Genomic DNA, 19,959 nt, shown 5'->3' on the forward strand with positions numbered 1-19,959 from the left:
GGTGAAACTCGCAAAATGCATAGGCCAAAGCAGCTTGAACCTTTTCCCTCTTCCTTCTCTTCCATGGTCTCATTATTTATAATGAGTCTTCCCACAAACCTTTCTCCGCGTTCCTCACCAAGTGCACCGACACTGGCGAAACAGGGAGATAATCAAGTCCAGGCTGGGACCGAGCAGCAGCACCAACAAGCTACTCATGACTCCAGCAGATGTTTCTGCTTTGGGGGCCCAAGGAAATTTTATAGGGCTTTTCCTCCCTTTTGGGGAAAATTGCCAGAACAGTCAAGAAATGGGAAATATATAGGCCTGCTCGCATTTCCAAGTTGGGAGGGATATTATGTCCAGTAAAAGGAATCTCGAAGAGAGGAATTCCTGGAGACACCATCTCACAATAGCTATGTAAAATGTTCACCAGAGAAAAGGGAGGGGGGGAGCTCACTTGGCTTTAGATTTCCCTGTATATTGAAAACTGTGTGCATGTTAGAGGATTTAGAATTGATATCCATTTTTGGTAAAAACGCACCTGGGAGGCAATAAGGACCATCCTCCCACCCCCACCCCCAAAGACACAGATGTAGTACTCTGAATTTCTGCCCTGCCTTTTTCATTTTTCCCCCATCTCTCTTAAAATCATTTAAACTGTGAGTCTAGTGAGGGAGAGAATGTTTGCCGAAGGACTGTGAGTCTTTTTTCTTTTAAATCGACCATGTACTACATAGTATAATTTTGTTCCTGAAAAGGACAAAAGTAAACATTTTCCTTGAGTGGGAAGATCAGAATTTCAGCTATCTTAGGTGAGTTTATTTGATTTGGATGCTGTTTTTGGATCTTGAGACAAGTCTATGTCTAAAATCATGTGATAAACATCAGAGAACTGGTCACGGGCAACTCAGGCGAAGTAGACCCATGGATCTGTGCAGAGCTCTAGTTCTGGGGGTTAAAAGTTTTCCTTTTGGAATCAAGTCCTGAATCAAGGGAGAGAGAAGCCCACTAATCCACTTGCTAGACTTGTTTATGTAACTGAAGGTAAAGAGAATCAGCTTGGAGAACAAGGCTGCTATAATTCTCTGTGCTTTTTTCTGTTTAACAGAGCTGTCTGCTAGAACCAGAAATAGCTATTACAAAGCCATTCTGATAACGCTTAACCGGATTACTGTTTTCTGATATTATATGCTCAAAGCCATGTATAAACAATTAACAGAGGGAGCATGATTAGCTAGAAATAGTATTACAGTCCATCTGTTTAGTCACTCAGATTTTCTCACAATTAGTCCCAGCTTATGTTTTATTTGCTTGAAAGAACAAAAGGCGTTTGAGAGGATGCTGTTGAGGAATTGTTCTGCAAAGGAAATGATCATCCACCTATTAAAGTCCTGACAGGGCGGTGTCAATTTTAAAATCCATTAGCTAGCTTATTGTTAAAAATGAGGTCTCAGTCAAGCTTCATGAACGTCCCCGTGATCTCCAGGGGGAGGCAACCTCCCCCTGTTGTGTGCTCCACAACAATCTGTACTTTTGAGGAGTCTGAGTATCTACTTTATTTCAATTTAATCTAAGTTAGCACTTGCAGGATGAGTAATACTTAGCTAAATTGTAAAGGGATAGCCCGCCAAACTGGGGAAACATGGAGAGGGACTAAGAGTGGAAACGAAAGTACACGACCTCTGAAAACTAAAAGTCATATATTTAAATAGCACATACGTGGTAAGGGAATGGAAGGAGATGGAACTAGTTAGTTATACAGAGACAAGATAAAGAATGGATTTCCATGACTTAGTTGGTTAAGCCTCCGACACTTGGTTTCAGCTCACGTCATGACTTCACAGTTGGTGAGTTCCAGCCCTGAAGAGTGCTGGACAGTGCAGAGCGAACTTGGGATTCTCTCTCCCTCTCTCTCTGCCTCTTCCCTGCTCCCGCGTGCACACGCGTGCGTGCGCGCACACACACACACCCTCTCTCTCAAAATATATAAATAAACTTAAAAAAAAAATGTGCCTCCAAACCTTGACAAATGGATTAGAAGAAAAGCAGAGCAGTTTCAAGGTAGCTAGCTGCAAGGTTGTTCTTGGGACGTGATGTTCCCTGAGTGGGGCAAGTGGCAATAAGAATTAGAGGGAAGCTAATAGGGAAAAAGATTATTTAAGATTTTTAATTGATCAGACTTGATCATTAACTAATGTGGGAACAATGGAGAAGGAAAGGGAATAATGGAGTATTGGGAATAATGGAGAAGTCGAAGATTATTCCTAGTTCCTGGCTTGAGGAATAGGTTGGATAAGAGTACCATCCACTGAAACATGTGCAGGTGTGAGGGGAAAGATGGATCACTCTTAGATCTTGACTATAAGGCAATTATTTCTAGGCAGCCTCAGTGTGTATATGGGTTTCCAAAGCAGTCTGTGAATTCTCATCTGTTCAAGTAGCATCTGTAAAATAATTAAAGGCAATCTGAGGGAGGGCTCACTGCCAGTAAGTGCCATGCTCCCTAACCATGATGACTCCCTGAATAGTCTTCTGGGCACAGCAGTTACTTCTGCTGGTCTACAATGCCCAGGGATGCTGCTCCTGGCTTCTACTGAAGAAATTGGGAAGGGTGCTTCTGCTCTGAATTGTTGCCAAAGGCCAAATCATCATGAATTATAATGATGCCACTCAACTTTTGGCTATCTGCCTTCTTTGTTAGAATTTCTAAACTAATTCATGAAGACAGATGGAGAAAAAATATCATCTCACTCCCTCCATTGTCTTTTGACTTCCTCTGGTCACTTTGACTTTACTTCTTCCTGGCCTAAATCACAAAAACACCACACACATATGCTCATATGAAAAAACAAATGTCCATGGTGGTTACCTGTTTTCCAGTTCTGCAAAGAGCAAGGGCATGAATCTTCCTTTGAGCTAAATTGGGACACTTTGCTGAAGTATCAACACTTTATAGGATTTTTATTCCATGCAATCATGGATTGTGGAAGAAGGGATCCTTGAAGTTAATTTACACATGGTGTTTCTCAAACTCTCATACGTGTATGAATCACAGGGAGACCTGTTAAAATGCAGATTCTGAATCAGTGATTCTGGTACCAGGGTTCTGAGCTTGCATTTCTAAGAGCTCTGGAGTGGTTTGGAGGTTTCTGGTCTGCAACCCATTCTTGGAGAAGCAAAGTTCTCTCAGAGTACAAATGAAGAAAAGAAGTCACAGGCATTAAGTTAGTGCAAGGCAATGCATTCATTCCATGTTGCTTATATGTTAAATTCATGACAGATAAGAAGAATCAACCTCCCTAACTCCCACCCCACTATTGTTTTTGCCACAATGAGCAACATTTCACTCCAGTACATCTTCTAACATCAGTAATGTCTATATCTCATTTTGGAATCTAGAGAAACTCTCTGATACTTACCAAAGGAAAAAAAAATATCCTCAAAAAAGGTGATGAGATCCATATTTGCTAAAATTGTGGAGCTTCATTGCTAATTAAAAGTTAATTACCTAGTATTTTTCTAATGATACTGTATGTGGTGATTTATTAAACCTTTGGACATGTACGTATAACAAATTTCTATAAGTAAAGTAAGTGTTTCATATAATATGGTTTCATACTATTAGAAAAATAACTATCAAGTAAAATCTTGTGGGTTTTTTTTCCCCTTTAAAGATAATTGAATTCAAAGTTTTAGTTTAAATTTGCTTTAATGTATAGATGGAATTTTCCCGGAAGAAAAGTACTCTGATCAGACAGGAAATCTCTTGCTTCACCTGTTGCCCTACAAATACGTTTCTAAAGTGGGAAGGTTAATGCACCCTAAATCTGAGAGAGCACCAAAATTGGGGTGCTGAAAAGTGATGTAGTTCAGCAACACAAACTAGATTGTGGGATTGCCCCCTCCAACTGAAACATCTGGTCCCCAATGCATACCTGGATTTCTTTAAGTTTTATCCTTCTGCTGACCCCTCCCTTCTTAAAGCCGCTGCTCAGGTTTAAACACGTGCTGGCAGGAGAGCAGAAGGACTCCACTTGGCTGCTGGGAAAAAGCCAAGGAGACTAGTGCAAGGTGCTCCTTGCTGACCTTGAAGTAACTGCAAACTTGATCAAAAGAGATCTTTCTCCCTCGGGGCAAGAGATAATGCGGTCGTATTGCTGACTGGAAACATGTCTTTTCCAAAGGCGGCCACTTCAGCTGTGGTTTGCATCAGGAGTTCTTTGGAGGATGTGCTGAACCCATCAAACCCATATCCCCTGGAATGTCTCTTAGGATTCAAGCACTGGCCAGAGAACAGAAATCAAGTAGCTGTTTCCAGCGATTTACAGTTCTTCTAAATATGAGAAGGAAAACGAGTGGAGACGGTTTAGCTCAGCGGGGTCCTCAACTGAGCGTTTTAGAGAAGTTTCCATTGCTTCTGGTTGCTCCTTGTAATTTTGCATCTCACAGAATACTCTACGGATACCTTTCAGGAATACTAAACTCATTCAGAGAGGGAAAATCCCCCCTGTGTTGAACACCAACATGTTATATTTATTGAAAATCTTAAAATGCCTTCCCAAATTAGTATCTGATTCAAAAAAAGCCCACAGTTGAACCAGCAAGGCAAGCTCTGTAAGCACATATTCTATTCATAAATCAAAGAGAAGGGATTAAACAGCCCTTCACCTCTATCTGAGGAGTTTGAGAGGGCTGTAAAAATGGAAACATATTCGCTGTGTCTATGAAAATTTATATGTATATATAGCCCTAGGTTAAATCAAGTGCTGAGCTTAATGTAGAATATAAAATACTCATCATTTACTTTCTCTTTTATGAGAGAATATGTTTTGGTAGAGGAATTCATTCAACATTTGATAAATATACCCCTTTATTTGAGACATGAATAGCACAACAGGGAGGGACTGATAGCAGCTCTGATAAAAACAAAGACATAACATTGGTTCATGGGAATGGACCCAAAGTGATTTGAATCTCTGTAGAATCTCTGTAAATAATCTATAAGCCGCTGCATAACAACAGAAACACATTTAAAAAATCATCTTGGTAAAATCTAAACACAGTTAGCTTATCATATATATTCAGGGAAAATGGGTTATTATAACTGGGGGGAAAAAGTAGGTTTACTATTATTAGTTAGTATACACTATAAATTGGTAAAGATTTCTACATGGAATTACTTATGGATTTTAAACCAGCGAAGACATTTAGAGATTGTCCAGGTCATGTTGTTGTCTAGCAATGGTTTAATGTATAAAATTGAGCTGTCAGGCCTACAGTGTTTTCTCGAACTTGAGAGTGCCGACCATACATATTGCAAAGTTTGTGCTTTTCATTGGCTGTTTAATTTTAATTATCTTTGCATAAGTCTATAAAATAATGCCACTGTGTATCATAAACAAGAATCAAGAACTGATATCCTGTGTCTCAAAATAAACTCTCAAACGTTGTTTGGGAGCACAGTATCACTGTGGCTGTTTTAAGAAAATATACTTTTATTAGGTTTAGCATTGATTTTCTAGTTTTTAGAAGGCCCTGTCTCTCATTGCTTATTTTCTTATTTGTAGTTGCTTCACACATTTAAATTGCTTCCCTAACCCTTGAGGGCATTTGAGTTTGCAATATGGCTTTTTTATCAGACTTCAAATGTTAAAATCCTTCCCTTGATATTACACACTCTTTGAAAGCAACACAGTACTTCCTTGATTCTCCCTAACACCAATTATCAGAGTTTCTTAAGTAAATGGATATTTCTTTCATTTATTCATCTAATCCACAAATCTTTACTATGTACCTGTTCTATTTTAGATAACGTACTAGTCAATGAGAATAAAGATGAACAATGCAGACCCAGTACCAGCTCTCATGAATCTTAATGATTAAATGAGGAAGGATTTGCTTATTGATTGACATAGTGATCCTATCTTAAATCCTTTGCCATCCTGCCTTAGAAAAGTAAAAGGATTACTATGCTTCTCCCCCCAAAAAAGATATAAAAATATGTGAATGTTATGGGCTGAATTGTACTTCCTCACAATGTATATATTGAAGTTCTGACCCTCACTACCTCAGAATGTCATCATCTTTGGAGGCAGAGTCTTTAGAAAGGTATTGAAAGTTAAATGAGAACATTAGAGTGGAGTCTAATCTAATAGGACTGAAGAAAAGGGAATTTGGAAATAGACACCAAGGGAAGACCATGTGAAGACGTGGAAGGAGACAGCCTTCTACAAGGCAAAGAGAGAGGCTCCCAGAAGAAACCAACTCTACTGACACCTCCACCATGGACTTCTAGCCTCCAGAACTGCAGGGAAATTAATTACCAGTCTATGATACTCTGCTGGTGTTAGCAAATTAATAGAGTACTTTTGTTTGTTTGATTGGTTTTGCTGTTGTTTTATTTTTTTATTTATTTATTTATTTTTTTTAAATTTTTTTTTCAACGTTTTTTATTTATTTTTGGGACAGAGAGAGACAGAGCATGAACGGGGGAGGGGCAGAGAGAGAGGGAGACACAGAATCAGAAACAGGCTCCAGGCTCTGAGCCATCAGCCCAGAGCCCGACACGGGGCTCGAACTCACGGACCGTGAGATCGTGACCTGGCTGAAGTCGGACGCTCAACTGACTGCGCCACCCAGGCGCCCCTTGCTGTTGTTTTAAATCCTGATTTGGTCCAAATTCTGGTAGATAAGAAAGAGAGATCACACTGGTGATTATTTACGCAGTGTCTTTTAGTATCGTAGGTAAGTGACCTGATGGCATAATTTGCAGAGGCCTTTTTTTTTGGTTTTCTTCTTTGCCTTAACCAGTATGGCACCAAAGACTTCCAGTTCTGTCGTGAACCAGACCTGGAGATTCAGGAAAGAAACTTAGATAGACACAACTAAATCCTCAAGTGTGAAAACATAGAAAGATAGGGGAATATGACCAAGATTTCATTTGGAAGATCTTATACTGAGAGCAATAAAAGCAAATAATCAAACATTCATAAAAAGATTTAGCCCTAAAATTAATTGTCTACAGAAGTAAAATATCAAAATAAACCAAATGCATTCTGCCATCAAATCTATTGCAGAAGCATATTTATTTGTATTGAAAGATATTCCAATATAAATTTTAGTCAAAAAGATGGTATAATAAGATTAGTGCCTAATTGGGTCACCAGGGTGGCCCAGTAGGTTAAGCGTCCGATTTCGGCTCAGGTCATGATCTCACAGTTCGTGAGTCTGAGCCCCGCGTCCGGCTCTGTGCTGACAGCTCAGAGCCTACTGATATTTGATAATGGGGCAAAGGCAAGACAATGAAGCTAATATAGTCTTTTCAACAAATGATGCTGGAAAAACTGGGCATGTACATGCAAAAAAAAAAAAAAAAAAATGAACCTAGACATAAACTTTACAACTGCTACAAATATCAACTCAAAATTCACATAGAACTAGGTGTAAGATGCAAAAATATAAAACTCCTAGAAGAAAACAAAAGGCAACATTTAGATGACCTTGGATGTAACAATGACTTTTTAAATAGTATGCTTTTAAGATGCCGTGATCCAAAACAGAAAGTTGATAAGCTAGACTTCATTAAAATTAAAATTTTGTGCTCTACAATAAAGAATGTCAAGAGAATAAAGAGACAAACCACAGATGAGGAAAAAAAAATTTGCAAAAGATATATTCAATAATTGTTATCCAAAAAAAAAAAAAAAGGACTCAAGAAAACAATAAAAACACAAACAACCTGGGGCACCTGGGTGACTCAGTCGGTTAGGTGTGCAGCTTCGGCTCAGGTCATGATCTCACAGTTTGTGAGTTCAAGCCTCACGTTGGGCTCTGTGCTGACAGCTTGGAGCCTGGAGCCTGCTTCGGATTCTATGTCTCCCTCTCTGTTCCTCTTTCTCTCTCTCTCTCTCTCATCATATGAACCAGCAGTAGTGTTCTTTGGTATCTACCCAAGAGAGTCGAAAACTTATATCCACACAAAAACCTACCCATGCATCTTTATGTTAGCTTTATTCACAATTGCCAAAACTTGGAAGCAACAAAGATGCCCTTTAGTAGATGAGTGGATAAATAAGCTATATGGTACATCCAGACACGGAAATATTAATAAAAACGAAAAAGAAAGGGGGTATCAATCCATGAAGAAAAGATGGAAGGGCCTTAAATGCATGTTACTAATTGTAAGACGCCAATCTGAAAAGGCCACATACTGTATGATCGCAGCTACGTAACCTTTTAGAAAAGGCAAAACTATGGAAACATTAAAAAATAAATAAATGATTGCCAGGAGATGAAACTGTGGAGGGATGAATAGAGCACAGGGAATTTTTAGGGCAGTGAAAAGAAACGACTCCATGTGATACTATATGGTGTATCCATATCATTATACAGTTGGCTGAACTCATAAAATGTACAACCTCAATAGTGAGCAGTAATGTATACTCTGGGCTTTAGGAGACTGTGATATGTCAATGTAGGTTTATTGATTATAACAAATACGCCTCTCTGGTGGAAGATGTTGATAATGGTGGAGGCTATGTATATGTGGGATCTGGGAGTATATGAGAAATCTCTGAACCTTCCACTGAATGTTGCTATGAACCTAAAACCGCTCTTAAAAAAACCCCAAAATCTTCTAATTAAAAAAAAAAGGCAATTTAGTTCCCAAAATAATATAGGTTATATGTCTTTGGACATTTAAAATCATAACTTCTAAATTCTCATTAAAAGCCAATGAATTCTTAGTATATTTCTTTGAGGGAGCTCAAGGTGAGTACACCGATGAATATAAATAGTGATTTGGTAATGCTAGAAAATGAATCAAAGATGGGTAAAAAGCATTTTCCTTCCCTGTCCAATAGAATTTATACTTGTGAAGTAGAAAGCTAAGAACATATCGAAAATTGGATGTGATTGTCCTGGCTTACACAATGGCCTCATCCTCTGTAGTCCAATTGTATGTTCTTCCCCATTTCACTCAGTGATATTTAGGCTGTACTCATTTATATCTGTCATTCTTTCCTTTACACTATCCATCTAATGTACCCTTGCCCCTCAATTCAACAAATATTTATTGAGCTAAGTACTCTGCTAGTCCTGCAGGTTATGGAAAAATTAAAGGACTATTACAACCATCTATATAACCAAAGCAAATTTTGGTATGTGCCAGTGACATAGGAAAGTAATCAAGGAAATTCATAGGGAGAAAAATAGAATCAAGTTTAAAAGCATGTGGAAAGACTTTGAACTTTTGAAAGATGGAAAATATGTCAGTAACGAGAGTGGGGAAAATTATGATGTAAGAATAGAAGGAATGTTATTGGGGTGCCTGGGTGGCTGAATCAGTTAAGTGTCTGACTTTGGCTCAGGTCATGATCTCACGATTCATGAGTTTGAACCCCGCATCGGGCTCTCTGCTATCAGAGTAGAGCCTGATTCGGATCTTCTGTTTCTATCTCTCTCCGCACCTCCTCTGTGCTCTCTCTCACTCTCTCCCAAAAATAAAAACATGAAAAAAAAAAAAAAAGAATAGAAAGTATAGTATAGGCAAAAAAATAAAGGTGGGGGAATTTGGGATATGTTCTAGGCAAAATTAGTAGCCTATTTTGGTGGGAGAGAAAAAAACAAAAATAAAGAAGCCTTGAGACAGAAGACTAGAAAGGTTAAGTAGGAAGAGTGTGGTTGAACATGATAAATTCTCCAGGAATATTTTTGGTACAGAATGTAACATTAATGGAAAACCAGTAAAGCAACTTAAGGTATAAAGTAATTATTTAGAGCTATGCTTTAGGAAGATTAGTTTGGTCACATTTAAAGAAGGATGAATTTGTAACAGAGGCACTTGACTAGTGCAATTTATATACTCAATTTGATACACAACTGAGAAAATTCACACAAATATTTTTTTAAATTAAATCATATTTAATTTTAATATTTGTAAATGTGCTAAGGTATTTAATGCAATTGTAATGAGAATTCTTTTATCAAGAAAATCTGCTTAAAGAACTGTGTTTTCTTATTTATAGCATGGATTTTTATACACAAATTTAAAGCAAATTAAATATACAATTAAGTAAAATCAATGCCACAGATTTGTACAACCTTATGTCTTGCAACATTGTAAGGTACATAAATTATGAAGACATTATTTCCATTGTTAAGTTTTAAATTCCTGGACAGCAAGTAATTTCTTTGTGGAATTAAAATACATACATATATATTTTTTACCCAAGTACAGTAAAACCTTGGATTGTGAGTAACTTGTTCTGTAAGTGTTCCACAAGATGAGCAAACATTTCTAATAAATTTTGACTTGATAAATGAGTGACATTTTGCAAGAGGATTAATACATGATGCAGAACTTCACATGATCACAACTGAGCCAATGGTTCTTTTCTTTCTCCTTTTCTCTCTCTCTTTCTCCCTGTGGGATTGAGGGTGATCGTCTCCCATGCTTGGATGCTCGGTCTCAGGCCAAGGTGTTTGGTAGAAATCAGTGATTTTTTGGAACATTGGAAGGTGCCCACAACTGGCATTGGTGGTTTTTGTCACTTCAAAGCACCTGTGGACAGTCCTTTGCTTTTCCAAACAAGAGTAAGCTTAGGAATGCCTTGCTTCATTCTAGGTCAGGCTGCCTGCAGATAGAGACACTTTCCTCTGCTGCCTTATTGTCAGTTACATTAAATACAGTATATGACAAGAGTTTATTAATTCTGAACTGTAGTCAACATCCGTGCGAGTGTATACAATGGCCCCCGTGCAGAAAAAAATTCCACTGAACCAATAGATAGCACTGATTCGGTCAGTGATAGTGAAAGTTGTCCTACACAATAACCCTCCTCTCTCTTGTCTCCCTCACACCAGCTGCGAAGGTTTTCAAAGGTAAGTGCAGATTCATTTGTTTATTTTTCTTTATATTTTGTATTTTCTTTATTATTTTTATATTATATTACAGTATTGTAATCATTTTTATATGAATATTTTGGGTTGTGGAATGGATCATCTGAGTTTTCATTATTTCTTGTGGGGAAATTCGCTTTGATTTACAAGTGTTTTGGATTATAAGCATGTTTCCGGAATGAATTATGCTCACAAACCAAGATTTCATTGTATTTACATTGATCAAATTTTGGACTGTTGATATCAGATAATATAAAATCCAAAAATCACTGTGTTTACTTCTTTGAATGTTTACTCAAATTATACATAAGGGACTATGGAAAAATTTAAGTAAAGTATAAATGGCTAAAGTAATAGCTGTCGCATTTTTTTCAATAGAAAAACAATGAACTTGACAGTGCTCACAGGGAGGAAAAGGCAAACTTAGTTCTGTTCAGAAGGTGATTGTGCATAAAAAATAAATAAACAAAATAAAATAAAAATAAAAAATAAAACAAGTAGACATGAACATATTAAATGCTTTAAATGTAACCATTTATTGAAAGTTAATGAGACATACTAGCATTTTATTTATTCCACAGATACTTATTGAACACCTAGTATGTGCCAAGAACCATGCTAAGTGCTAGTTACTCAAGAATGACAAAAACTGTTCCTTCCCTGAAGGAGTTTGACCTAAACATCCATTAGAAAGTAATAGCCTATTTTTCTAAGTCATGTAAGATTGGATACATATCAAGAAAAAAGAAAATATTGGGGTGCCTTGGTGGCTCAGTCGGTTGAGCGTCCGACTTCGGCTCAGGTCATGATCTCACGGTCTGTGAGTTCGAGCCCCACATTGGGCTCTGTGCTGACGGCTCGGAGCCTGGAGCCTGTTTCGGATTCTGTGTCTCCCTCTCTCTCTGCCCCTCCCCTGTTCACGCTCTGTCTCTCTCTGTCTCAAAAATAAATAAATGTTAAAAAAAGATTAAAAAAAACAAAGAAAGAAAATATTGACACTCAATACTTTATGAATTTTATGGTCCAGTTCATTGTGCTTGAAGATGGGATTCTAAAATCAGAATTAAGGTAAAATTTGAATGAAATTTTAAAAAGTTACCCTTTAAGCGTTAGAATCTGATCAAGTACTGTCACATACTCATAGTCTGTAAGGTATGACGTCACTCAAACAGAGGGAGGAGCAAATGAACAATTCCCTTCTCATGGAGCTGCACCCACTGAAAGGCAGACAAAATGTTCTCCCCTACTCAAGTTGCTATTTCCCTTTTTATTTTCTGAACAAAAAAGTAGTTAAATTTTAAGTTAAATTGGATTATCTTTCAACTTCACGATAAAAACTCCTGGAAAAAAAAAAAAAAAAAGAAAAGAAAAGAAAGTGAATATGCATAAGAATCCCCTAAACTTGTCCTAAGTGTCTTAATTCTGTATCTGAGGCATCACTCAGTGGGCATGTGGTTGATATAAAGCCAAGAGCAATTATACAGACTATGATGACTTTATAGGGGAAAAAAAAATTATATAATGACCAAAATCTAATTTTTATCCTTCACCCAATCTGAGAAGCCTGAATCTTTGAGAAAAAGAAAAATTGGCAATTACAAACCTAGAGATTTGTAAATGAGATTTTTCACAAATTCTATATCATTCCTCAGGTTTTCCATGTAAAAAATAAAACAGTATGACTTATTCATGACTAGTGTTTTGAAGTTGTTGAGATTTTTCATAGTAATCTTTGTATCAAAAAAATTAAATTAAAAATTGAGCTGGCAATAATGGATTATATCAAGAGCCGATAGCATTGAGTTTTTTCCTGTTGCTGAAAATGGGAAATTTCATAGGACAACATGGTGTTTGTTTATTTTCTCTGTTCTTTGAGGCCTAATTTTTTTAAACCTTTATTACATATTTTTTTGGTATAATAGAATAAGTTTATTATAGGAGGATAGAAAATTGAGAAAAGTATGAAGAAATACAATATTCTTACCATCTTTAAATTTAACTATCATCCACAATTTAGTTTATCTTTGTGTTGTCTTTTGTGCATGTGTGAATTATTTTGCAATATATGGGTTTATAACTTTACATTGTTCTGTAACATGTTCTTTACAATTAAAAAATTATTATTAGCTATTAGTGTACATTGTTATTGGCTATTATTAAAGGTATGCTATTTTTTGACTATACAGAATGCAAAAATTAGAAAAAATGCTGTATTAAAAATTTCCAAAAGTCTTACTTGGATTTCCCTATTATAAATTTTCCTTATTGCAAATAATAATGTTGTCTCTATAAACCTAAGGTTCTTCTATTTTCAAGGTAAAAATATTCTAAGCACAATTGCTGAGTGAAATATTATAAACATGTTTAAGCCTCTTGATAATTTTGTCAAAGGAAATTCTAGAAAGTTGTATCAATTTATACCACCAGGGCAGAGAGGGAAATTATCCTAAATTTAGCCACCTTAAGACACCATTAGTTTTAGATGCAAAAATTTTTTTCACATTATTCCACTTTTTTTTATTCCTAATAAGGCTAAAAACTTTCAAATGTTCATGGGTCATTTCCATTTATTTTTTGTAATTTTCTTTTAATTCCTTTTGCACATTTTTCCATAGGGGCATATGTTTTCATCTTAAAGGTCTGTATATTCTCATAAAAGATTAATAATATTATTTGTCTGCCACGTGCATTAAATCTTTTTCCAGTTAATATTGATTTTTAATGTAACCTGACATTAATTTTCATATGGTAAAGTTTCCTTTGTAACTACTCAATTATCTTTTTTTTTTCTACATTTTTGGTTAATATCTTTGCATATATACTTAAAATACTTTTCAGGTAAATATTAAACTAGATATAGTACCTTCAACTCAACACATATGTATAGCATGAATCCTAAGTGCCTATCAGTAATATAATCAAAATAGATATTCTAGGAGAATTAAATATGCTGTCTCTGCCCTTAATCCTCATGTATTTTATTATTCCTGTTGTACTCATTACATTATATTAGCATAATAAGTTATAGTCCCCTGCTCCAAAATGTAAATCTAGCCTAAAGAAACAAGGAATGTTAAGTGAGTCCCGGGCTATCTTAGGCCTCTGTTTTACAGACCCTGCTTTGACAGTTTCAGATAATCCTGACCAACATTGGCAGTTTATATGTAGATTCAAGTACTCTGCCCTATGAAGCTTGAAATTTGTCATACTATTGTCAGTTCAACATTTTATATGCCAGGGTTGAACCTTGAACTTCTAGGTTTATTCAGATTCACAGTCTTAACCCAATTTTCGCAATATTTTTACAATCTGTGTCTTATTTGCATCATGATTAGACTAGCATTTTAGTACCTTCCTGAAAATGGGAGGTGCTATACTGAATGATAAGCTTGTTGGCTGGGCTCCTTGGCTAGGTTATGGCAGTGTTGCGCTTAGAAGGACCAGCTAAAGTAACACCAGCGTCCTTGGACCCTGGCCACTCATTTGAACTTCCACATCACTGGAATCACCCAGAACTACCATTGGCTACCTACCTGTCTCTGGGCTTTGATCACTGACTATTGTCAGACTCAAATTCCTGAACCAGAAGCCTAATCACAGACAATCTGTGTCTGATTCAAAGTCAAGTTTAGGTTAGCCCCTTGGACCACAGTGCTAGTTACCTCCTCTCTTAGGAAAAAACTGAGTGTAACACTTGATAAGAAAACTTGAGTACAGTACATTTAAATAAATTTCAGAAGAGAAGTATCTGAGTAGGGGTTGCTAATGGATTTTTAGGGAAGGATTTTTCCAGAAAAATGACCTTTAATCAGAGACCTGCAGGAAGTTTGGGCTAAGAATGTGAATGTCACAAGGAAGAGCATCCCAGCCAAAGAGAACAAGTGCAGAGGTCTTAAGTGGAATCATACTTGAGGTGTTTGAGGAACAAGAAGGTTGCTATGATTGGTCCTAAGTGAGGATTACAGTTGGAGATGAGATGATGAGGTCTGGGAGAGGCAGGGCCAAGCCATGTAGATAGAGCCTTGTAGGTCCTGGTAAGAACTTTATTCTCATTCTAAGTGAGAAGGGAAGCTAACAAAATATTTTCAACAAAGTAATAATATGATCTGATTTATATTGTAAAAGGATTAACTGACTCTCACAACAGACTCTAGAGAAGTAAGGGCAAAATCAGGAAGAACATTCAGAAGGCCCTAGCAATAATCCTGGTAACTGATTATGGAGGGTTGGGAACATTTTCTGTCTTAGTCCATTTGGGCCACTATAATAAAATACCACTGAGTGGGTAGGTTAAAAGCAACAGAAATTTATTTCTCACAGTTCTAGGGGGTGGAAGTTTGAAATCAATGTGTCAACATGGTTAGGTAAGAACCTCTTCCAGATTGCAGACTTCTTGTACGTATCCTTACAGGCAGTAAGGTCTAGGAAGTTCTCTGGTGACTATGAAAGCATTAATCTCAGTCATGAGGCTCTACCCTCATGACCTAATTACCTCCAAAGGTCCCATGTACGGGGGTGCCTGGGTGGCTCAGTTGGTTGAGCGACCAACTTTAGCTCAGATCATGATCCTGTAGTTCACAAGTTTTAGCCCTCCATTGGGCTCTGTGCTGACAGTTGGGAGCCTGAAACCTGCTTCAGATTCTGTCTCCCCTGCTCACACTCTGTCTCTCTGTCTCTCTGTCTCTGTCTCTCAAAAATAAATAAATATTAAAAAGTTAAAAAAACAAAAAACAAAAACAAAATGAAGGAACCCACAAAGGACCTATGTACCAATTCCATCACCTTGGGGCTTAGGATTTCCACATATGAATTTTGGCAGGACAGAAACAGGTGTTATGTTGGATTTGGATGAAGCAACTGGATTTTGATTGTATTTTGATGATGGAGCAAACAGAAAATACTGATAAATTAAAGTGGCATGGTGGACACTCCGGGATGTTTAGAGTGAATACCTGGGATAGTGAAGGTGTCATTAACAAAAATAAGCAATTCTGAGAGGAGAAGTAAAAAATGTGGTGTTTGGATATGTTAAGGTTGAATAATTTATTAGCTATCTAATTGAAAATATTGAATAATATGTTAGATACATGAATTTGGAGTTCACAGGAAGAGGTCTGGGTCAGAGAAGGAAATTATATTATAAATCTTCATAATATAAATTATATTTAAAACCACAAGAATGGATGAGTCACCCAAAAAGTGAGTACAAATAAAGAAGAGAATAAGTATTGAGTGAGCCCTCAAGCAAAGGAGCACTATGAGAAAACAGTGGTCAGCAAAGTAGGAGGGGGATCAAGAAGCCATGAGAAGGAAGCATTTCACGAATGATGAGTAATCAACTACATTAAATGCTTGGGATGATTCAACATATTTCCCTAGAATTGGTCACTGCATTAGCAAAGTGGAAGTCATTTTGACCTTGACAAAAGCTCTGTTTAATTTAAATTAAAATTTTAACAATTAAGATTTTTGTATCGGAGGGACAAACAATTTTTTATTTATGTTTACCCAATGATGCATATTTTAAGAAGTTATCTTTTGACTATGTTGTTGTTAAAAGCAAAGTAACAAAGTCTTGACACGAAGCAATCATAGAACAGCTGTTATTCCACTAATGAAAGATATAAATGAAAAGATATAAATTCAGAGAAAGACAGGTAAATGATCAAGACAGTTTATGGTAGGTTAAGATTGGAATACCTTGGTCTAAAAACCAAAATTCTAACATATTTGAAAATTTGCAATACATAAGAATAAGATTTGTGGGTTTTTCCTAAATTCCTGAATTACGTCACTTAGCCCTCACCTTCTGATGTTTGGAAAATAATGCATCTAATTATGATAAAAATACACACATACACATGCACACACACACAATCTGATTATTTAAAAACATTTAAAAGATTTAGATTTAACCATACATTAATTCAACCATCATCTTGCTTTACCTCACTTACATAACATCCTCACTTTCCTTTACCCAATTTAGGCCAATGGTCTGTCATGGTAATCTCATGGTTCGTGAGTTCAAGCCCCACAGCTGTCAGTGCAGAGTCTGCTTCGGATCCTCTGTCCCTTTCTCTCTTTCCCTCTCTCTCTCTGCTCCTCCCAGACCCTGCCGCACTCGTGCTTTCTTTCTCAAAAATAAATAAACATTAACTTTTTAAAAAATTTGTAGTGATTTTGATTTCCAAGTTGTTTCATTTTGTCCTGCAGTGATTGGGTATCTAGGTACAATGATAGAGAGAACCAAATATAATAATTTATCCAGGTTAAAGAAGTTGCGGACAATTAGGCAGAAGATTTAGCCAGTGGAACAGCTGGAACAATGGAACAATGATCCAACAAAAGGTATTTAAATGTCCCTGGAAAACAGGTGTAATCGGAGAAAGAGAGAGAAAAAATGAGAGGGCATTTTGGTCAGAAAACAGCATATTAGAGTGTAAGATGATGGTAGGTTGACAGCCATCTATAGAGAAATGGAAAGCACTAGCAAGGGAGTGTAAAATCTCTGCCTTTCATTAGTTTAAATATCTTGAAAAAGTCACATTACTCTTCTAATGCAGTTTCATCAGCCAGAGAGAACATCAACCGACTCCGTATTACTGACAACGTTGAGGTAATATAGACAAAAGCATTTGGTGATTTGTTAAAACTCATGCAAATATGAGAGATTATCAGGATGCATTTTTTACCATCAAAAGTCTAGCATTAACTTTAATTATTATTTGTGAAATGAATCAGGTCATTTATTGTAACCATTTCTTAAAAACCAGTTTTTATGTGCACTTAGACATGTCCATCAAAATACGTGATTCATCTTTGTCAGAAAGTCATTCATTTTATTGAGCTAATCAAAGAAAGGATTTAGATTTTAGGGAATATACCTCTTCCTTTAAGAGATTTGCATGAAACTACTGAAATCCAGTAGCTTTAATTTTAATCAGCAATTCTTTGAAAAAATTCTTTAACAAAAGCCTCACAGCAGATGCTCACATAATACAAAATGTATCCATTAGCTAAACATTAACACAACACAATACATTAACTTGATGTTTTCTTTGATTAACAAACACATTTTCATAATATAACAAACTGCTGTGATTTTATTGTTACAGATGCATAATTCTGTGGGTGTGTGGGAGGAGAAAATATTCAATTAAAGGTCCTGATTAAAAATCTGGCATCTCATAAACAATAAATGATTTCCGTTTTTTTAAAATTATTTGTCCCATGATTTGTATTGTGTTAGACAAAATGTGAACCCAGCTAAAAAAAAATATCATAAAAGTTATGGCATTATGAATGCCACAGCTTCTATTTTGCCTTTTTCCTTACACGAAAAAGGCATGTGTTAATTATGCTTCAAATTTTTCTTACACCATGTTTGAAAGGATTTGCTTTACTACAGGTCTTAAGAATCAAATACTGTGGTTGTATTCCTTTTTCATTTTCTCTATAATGAATATTCTTTTTCTAAACAGTAATATGGTACTCTGGCACAAATTTATGGACCTCCTGGCATGCATTAGTTTCCTAGGGCTGCCGTAACTAACTACCATGATCTAGTAGGTTCACAACAACAGGCATTTATTGACTCAGTTCTGGAGGCTGGATGTCTAAAATTAAGGTGTAGACATGGTCATGCTTCTCTGCTAGCTCTGGAGAGTACTAGTACTTCCTTACCTTTCCCTAGCTTTGGGAGGTGACTGTCAGTCCTTAGAGTTTCTTGGTTTATAGGTGCATCATTGCAAAATTGGTCTCGTTGTCACATGGTGTTTTCCCTCTTTGTCTTTGTGTCTTTTCTCCTCTTCTGATAAAGATACCAATCATATTGGATTAGGGCTCACCTTAACTGAATACCTTAATCAAATATCTTAACTTGATTAAATCTGTAATCATTCTATTTCAAAATTAGTTCTCATTCAGAGGTACAAGGAATTAGGATATCAACGTATCATTTTGGGGGACACAATTCATCCCATAGTAATGTACCATAATGAATACATGGGAGGCCAATTGCAGGGTTAATATTCTCTCGGCAGTTAAAATCAGAATGTACAAAGATTCCAGTTTAAATAGAAAGGGAAGCATAAATTGCAATCCTAAAATATATGCCTTTTTTGGCATAAGGATTATCTTGACCTGGTTATTTTTAAGAAATGGCAGACACCGGAGAAGCTCTGAAAACCTAGTAGAAGTTACCCTTTTGTAAGACATACATACATTTATAAGATAAATTTCCATTTGTAAAGGCTTCTTCCTCTCTGTACCAGGAAGAGAAGGATGACTAAATCTCTAGAAATTTTTATCAATGGAGAAGGCAAAGACTTCATTCTGCCTAACAACTTTATCTTTCGTTACTGTGCTTTTCCTGATAATCTCCCACAACTGGCTTCCCCCTCCTTCCCAACATCTTTTGTTTTTGGTTGAAGATGGTGTCTAATATAGTGGCTTGGGCTATTTAAGGCAGTTGCTCTGTCTTTCTGGGTGTTGTCCTGAATATATGCTATTAAGCATATATGTTATTAAGCTTTTTTTTCCTCCCTTGTTAATCTGTCTTTTTATTACAGAAGGGTCTCTGCCAAGAACCTGGAAGGGTGAAGGAAAAAATTTTTTTTTCCTCCCCTACAGATTCAACTTTTAGGTTTGTTACCTGAAAGTGTGTTGAGCCAAAAGACAAGGAAGCCAGAGAACAGGGAAAGGAAGAGTTTTACTTGCAACAAGTAAAAAAGAAAACACTGGAGATATTTCTCAAAGCCGCATCTTCTTAAGCAACAAAATTGGGGAAGCTTCAAACTAAGAGTGCATACATATTCATGAAAGGACTGGTGCAATGGGGAATTAAGCATGGAATTGGGGCAAAAGTCATATTAAGGTCCAGACTGAAGTCATGAGGGCTGGCAAGGGTTAACATCATCAAGTGTCTGGCTTTAGTTGGTCCAATGTTTGAGTGCTCACAGAGGTTTAAACCCTGCAAAGACAACTCAACAAGGTGTGTCAAGTAAATCTTTACTTTTGCACCAGTATTGGGAGTTTTACCACTGATCTATTGTCCCAGATGAGTAAGTTATCTGT

This window comes from Puma concolor, chromosome C2, assembly GCF_028749965.1.
Source record: "Puma concolor isolate L17-30 chromosome C2, mPumCon1.1.hap2, whole genome shotgun sequence".
NCBI lineage: Eukaryota > Metazoa > Chordata > Mammalia > Carnivora > Felidae > Puma > Puma concolor.